The sequence below is a fragment of the Phyllobates terribilis genome, unplaced genomic scaffold, assembly GCF_046119375.1.
Source record: "Phyllobates terribilis strain yellow unplaced genomic scaffold, ASM4611937v1 Scaffold_4__5_contigs__length_816908805, whole genome shotgun sequence".
Lineage (NCBI taxonomy): Eukaryota > Metazoa > Chordata > Amphibia > Anura > Dendrobatidae > Phyllobates > Phyllobates terribilis.
In genome coordinates, this window is record NW_027362764.1 from 558,775,244 (window position 1) to 558,781,953 (window position 6,710).

A 6,710-nucleotide genomic window follows, 5' to 3' on the forward strand; every position below is an offset into this window, starting at 1 on the left:
GTTGTTGAAAAAAAGCAGATCACAGGCATGGCACAAAACTAAAGTCATTTCAAATGGCAACTTTAGGGCTTTAAGAAACACTAAAAGAAATCAAGATTAAAAATGTGGTACTCAGTAAGGGCAATTTTTTTAGAGCAAGGAGAGGGAAAAAATTATGGAATCACTCAATTCAGAGGAAAAAATTATGGAATCATGAAAAACAAAACACACAAAAGAACATTCCAATACATCACTAGTATTTTGTTGCACCACCTCTGGCTTTAATAACAGCTTGCAGTCTCTGAGGCATGGACTTAATGAGTGACAAACAATACTCTTCATCAATCTGGCTCCAATTTTCTCTGATTGCTGTTGCCAGATCAGTTTTGCAGGTTGGAGCCTTGTCACGGACCATTTTCTTCAACTTCCACCAAAGATTTTCAATTGGATTGAGATCCAGACCATTTGCAGGCCATGCAACTATTGCATCATATAACCTGAGTCTCATGAAATTTTTGGGCCAAATATCATGCATCACAATTTTTGACGCTTTGGGATTTTTCGTGCATTTCAGCTTGTGCTGGTAGTTATGGCATTAGTATTTTATACTTGGATAAATCTTTCCCATTGTGTATATTAAGCTAAAGAAACACCATAATTATTACATAGCCGCTGCTCATTTTGGCAGTAGGAAGAAAATCTAGTGCTGACACAGTGTAGCCTAGTCATCACACCAGTCCTTCGCTACCCTGCACTGAGCCGGGATCTGATGGCTTGGCATGAAAACCTGTTCGGCATTTTTATTTCATAAATACCCTCCTCAACATAGAAATCTCAACACCAGGAAGGAAAAGTCATGAAATTATGGAAATAACAGGATGTATAGACATGTTAATGATGTAATTTACGAAAAAATGTAATTAACATCTTGATTTATTCAGCATCGAGTATGAACGCTACGTTCAGAGGTACATGCACTTTCATTTCTTGGCATACTTCTTGCCGCTCATCTCCTCATTCAAAACTTGACAACTTCATAGGCATATATAAAGCTGTTGAGTTTGGGTCGGGAGACTTGTGGCCAGTCCATGCCTCACAGTCTGTACATGATATGTTGTTTCACAGACGTACAAGTTCGGCCATGGCCATAGTTTAGGTGCTGGCCCAATGGCAATCAGCTCATCTCCAGAAGGTCCTGAAGGAACAACCTGCATGTTCCCTATCCCTCCTCCAGGAATGGACGCCGATATACTCACTGCCCAGGCCGCTAGGCAGTATCTCCTTTCCCTGCTACTGCTTCCTTGTCCCCTGGACATGCGCACGTCTCCTGGCAGCGCGCTTATTGCGCACGCTCCCCGCCTCTTGAAGTGGTAGCGCAGGCACTCTGAATCTGCCCCCCGCCAATAGCTAGTATTTAAAGCACACTCCCCTGTAGGGATGTGCCTGTACAACATCCTCTTTAATTAGTTTGAGTTTGTCCCTGCTAGTTGTCAGGTCCCTGAACCTATTCTATTAGATCTTGATCCTGTTGTAGAACCCACTTAATCTGAACCAGACCCTGTCCCCCAGACCCATGTTTTCTAATCCTGAACCTGTTGCCGTTGCCCGTGTTACCTGAACCTGAAGTCGCTCCGGCAGTATCTGAACCCGAAGCCACACTGGCATTACCTGAGACCACACTATCTAAACCTGCACCAGTGTCCATCCTGTCAAGTGTTCCCGGATCGACAGTTTGAACCTGCACCAGTGTCTGTCCTGTTAAGTGTTCCAGGATCCGCACTGTCTGAACCTACATTAGTATCTGGTTCCACCTTGAACTCCAAGTCTGTGATCCTGAATCTTGGGGTCAGCTGCCGCAGTACTGGGGACTGCCCTGGATTGATACCTAGCGGTCACCTGCAACTCAGGTCTAACTCCTCCATCAGGACCTCTTGCGAAAAGCAGCTGGCTCCTTAGCCACGCCCCTCCAAGAGTAAGCCCGGACCGTGGCGCATTGGGTCCATGATCCACGTGAGTTACACAACCTCTTTATTGCAATACAGCAACATATAAAAGTTTGGGCACCCCTGGTCAAAATTACTGTTATTGTGAACAGTTAAGCAAGTTGAAGATGAAATGATCTCTAAAAGGCCTAAAGATAAAGATGACACATTTCCTTTGTATTTTAGACAAAAAAAAATATTGTCATCTTTTACATTTTAAAAATTACAAAAAGGAAAATGGGCTGATGCAAAAGTTTGTGCACCCTGCATGGTTAGTACCTAGTAGCACCTACTTATGAAAGTATCACAGCTTGTAAACGCTTTTTGCAGCCAGATAAGAGTCTTTCAATTCTTGTTTAAGGAATTTTCATCCATTCTTCCATGGAAAATTCTCCCAGTTCTGTGAGATTCCTGGGTCGTCTTGCATGCACTGCTATTTTGTACACCGCTCGAAAGCTAACAAAACACTTAAATCACACATCAAATGACCAACTGATTCAGGTTGAAAGTCTTTAATGGTATAAATTGTGAAAACAAAATGACATATAAATGGTAACTAGAGACCAAAATCATGAACTATTTCTGGGCTGGATTCCAAATCACCCCTAAAAACTAATCAAAGTAAAATTGTCACAGGTGTGTCAGAGGTGACAGACAGTCACCCTGCAGTTGGTTGCAGGAGATCTCTATGTTTGGCATTACAGACATCTTCTTAGAGGCTGGCTGTCTCTAGGACCCAGCGGCTATCTCCCTCTGGCTAATTAGCTCCCTGGCCTGGGTGTATAAATATCTGAGAGTCTGAGAGTGAGGTGTCGGCGATATTCATTACTACTTGTGAGGCTTTAGCAAGAGCAGTGCTCAAGAGCTTGAGGACGTCTGTGTGTAATGACCGGAGGTCCGAGAGAGATCCAGCGAGTCACGAACTGAGACAGAGACAGAAATAAACAACACTTTCTTTACTAAAACAGGGATAAGACTAAAATTCAGTATTGCATGGATCAGCATCAGGTTCTACCTGGGACACTGTCCCAATTAAATACACACAATCAGCAAAAGCTGAAATCAATGTGTCAATCTCAAGGTTTCCAGTTTATGTAAATTATTCTAGGGATCTGGAACAATTTTACCTAAACACTGTGTCAGTCTAGTGTGGGTGTTCTATAGTGACTCCTGAGATGGCACACTGAGTACAATCATATCACTATTAACAATAACAATGCATGAAACTATACCAATTGCTCTTATACCCCTATTACAAGGATACCAGGGTATCTTAAAGTTACGGTACCGTTAACCTCAGATGTAGTCTATCACAGGCCTGTGAATCGCGGTGGCTGCAGTTAGTCCCGGAAAACTTTGGCACCAAAACAAAAACAACGTTCACAAAATCAGCAAAGGTTCCTTGTCTTGTCGGCCGATGCCGAGCCCACACGCCGAGGACTTTAGTCCTGTAGCCTCAGGTTAAGGTCTGGGAAAATCTCTTCACAATGCTTGTCAGTATCCTCTCAATGGGAATGGCACCGGACCCCTTCTTTCCTCTCGCAGTCACTCACTCTTTTCCAGACCACCGACCACGTGCTCCGTCACAGAAATGGATTCCTCAGACTCTTCCCTTCTCACTCGACACTTGGCTCCTTCAGCACAAAATCTCTAGTCCACTCAGCATGGACTTCCACAAAACTCCACAGAGCCACACAGCTTTCCCCAGCTCAGCACTTGTTCTTACGCAGGGACAGGGGTTAACAAACTCCAATGGGAAGCGTGTAGAGACAGCGTCTGCAGCCCAGTTCTCACAGACTTCCTGTCTCGCCTCTCACACAGAAGGCACTCTCAGAACGCACAGGGTCTACAGCTCGGCCCCTGCTCTGAGCTCAGCCCGGCAAAAGTTACAGGGTCCTAATGCTCTCCTGCTGCTATCACAGTTCAAACTCTCACATGTGCATTTGTCTGGAGTCGTCTAAAGCTAAGCAATTCCCCCCCTGTTTGTCTACCCTTGTTGTCAAGAGAGTTTAGTGGAGATTGACTAGTGCTCATCTCCTCCCTTCCCTAGCCTTAGCCATACCCCAGGGAAAGTCAGGGCGAGGCACTCATTCGGCGATTGGTGAAGAGACAATATAGGGACGGTAGTTGAGACAGGGTGACACTAAACCAGACTAGGAGGTCTCCACTCCCGCCTTTCCCTAGTGTCTGGGCTCCCTTTCCCTCTGCGTTGAACTAAGTCTTTCCCACACCTTGCGTGACAAAAATGCTGAAATCACAGGCAAATCCAATGTGCATGAATTTCATCACAGCAGCTCATTAGCTGTGAGACAGTAGCGTGTATGGCCCCACATGCCGCTATGCACTGCCTACAATGTCTGAGCATGCTCTTAATGAGATGGTAGATGGTATCCCACCGGGTCTCCTCCCAGACCTGGATCAGGGCATCAGTGAGTTTCTAAACAGTCTATGTCGCTACTTGGCAGCTTTAGATAAAATGATACACGCTCCAGAGGTTCTCTATTGGATCCAGGTCTGGAGGATGTGAGGACCAATCACTGGCGTTAACCTTCATCAACCAGTAACTTCCTGCACACTCTGGCCATAGGAGCCATTGTCCTGCACCAGAAGGAACCATGGGACCACTATACCAATGTAAGGTTTGACAACGCCTCGGAGGATTTCATACAGTAACTATTAACAGCCATAATACTGTTGGCTATCACATGGAGGTTTATGCAACCCCCTAAAGATATACATTTCCAAAGCATCACTGACCCGCTGCAAAACCGGTCATGCTGGATAATGTTGCAGGCAGCAAAATAATACACCCTGGCGTCTCTAGACTCTTTTAAGTTGGTTACATGTGTGAAGAAAATGTGGCGCCAATGGCAGACCTGCCAATTCTGATGTTCTTTGGTAAATGCCAATCAGTCTGCACGATGCTGGGCTGTGAGCTCAGGTGCCACTATAGGACATCCAGTTTAGTGAAAAATATGCACACCATTAGAGATCACTACGTACGGTTCTAACAGAGATCCTATTTTTCCCCCTCACACAAGCAAGCAGAAACAGGTCTGGCTGCTGAGTTAAAAGGCCTCTGTCGGCAAAGAATGACTGTTCAAACCAAGAATGGGAGTAAGTGCACCGTTGGTGCTGCCAAACAGTTCAGTGCACCTTCCCATCACCTTGTTTTACATCTATCGCTGCCCCCTTCTTTCAGTGACAGCTCTGGCTTCTTAGAGGCAGAGGTAGATTAAAAACAAGCAGGTTGGAAGTGCGCTTATATGATTGGCCCTGCCATGATGCACTGAGCGCCTGTACTTGGTATTGACAGTCATCCTGTGTTGACAGAGTCCATTTAATCCCCTTTTACTGCCCTGTCTGGCTCTTCTCATGTAGCGGGCCGGTATCCTGCTACCTGTTCGATATTGTGATGAGAGACGCAGTAAATCTGTTGCAATGCCATGCATGGATGTGTTATCCTGGAGGAGCGAGCTAGCCTGGACTGAATAGATAGCAGGCACCACATCATGCCACCAGTAGTGAGAAGGACATCAACAAAATGCAAGACTATAGAAACAGACAAGAGGGAGAAGGAGAAAGTGTTATGATCTGCAACATGTACTAAGGAAAGATAGAGGAAAGCTGTCCCTACAGTAAGACTAAGCTGAATCCCTACGATGTAGCTGGCTGCCTGTTCCTAGCGAACAGACCCGCCTTTGTCCTCGGCTAGTCTGAAAGAAGACCTATAGAATAAAGGGAAGGGGTCCCTAAAAGAACTAAGGACTGAAACAAAAATGGGACACCTCCTAAACAGAGAAGTTGTTGCAGAACGCAAAAAGACAAACAGACAAAAAAGTACTAGAGGTCCCAGAAGGACCAAACAAACTGACCGAGAAAGGCACAGAAGCACCTGGCTAGAGAAACAGTCAAACACTGAAGTCCAGCACAGCGAAAAGGGCAGAGCTGGAATATAAAGGCAGATGGTCACGTGACCGCAAAACACAAGATGGAAAAAAAAAACAGGAGGGTTCTAACAGTACCCCCTCCTTTATGAGGATGCTCCGGATCCTCCAGGCCCAGGCCTATCCGGAAACCTCTTGTGAAAAGCTTCAACAAGCCTAGGAGCAGAGACATCATCCGTCCTTACCCAGGAGTTGTCTTCAGGACCGAGCGCCTGTACTTGGTATTGACAGTCATCCTGTGCTGACAGAGTCCATTTAATCCCCTTTTACTGCCCAGTTTGGCTCTTCTCATGTAGCGGGCCGGTATCCTGCTACCTGCAGAGACATCATCCGTCCTTACCCAGGAGTTGTCTTCAGGACCGAAACCCTTCTGTGGCGCCCCTGAGGGTTCGACCGCCACAGGGATACTGCACTTCTTTAATGGAGTGTAGTGTTCCTCCTCTGAGGTAAGGACAGTGTGGTAGTCGTGACCCAACCCTTTGCATCCAACACCACATTTCTCCACCAGAGGGAGCTAGTATGTACTAGGTGCTGCTCCCTGGTTACAGGGAGACTGGGGAACCAAGAGTGAGGGGAACCAGTTAGTGGGTGAGGGTGGAGGACTTACAAGTTAGTTACACTTCAAATTTCATATTTAATAGATAGCCATCTTGGCTCTAGGTTCTCTGACTGTTCTTGACTGTACCCTGACTGGTGTCAGAACGTGATCTCCTACCCTGAAAGTGGATCCTGTGTGAGCCTGCAGGGGATGGAGACACGGCCCTAGTCCCTAGGCCTTGGGATGATGGGCAGGCGGGAGATA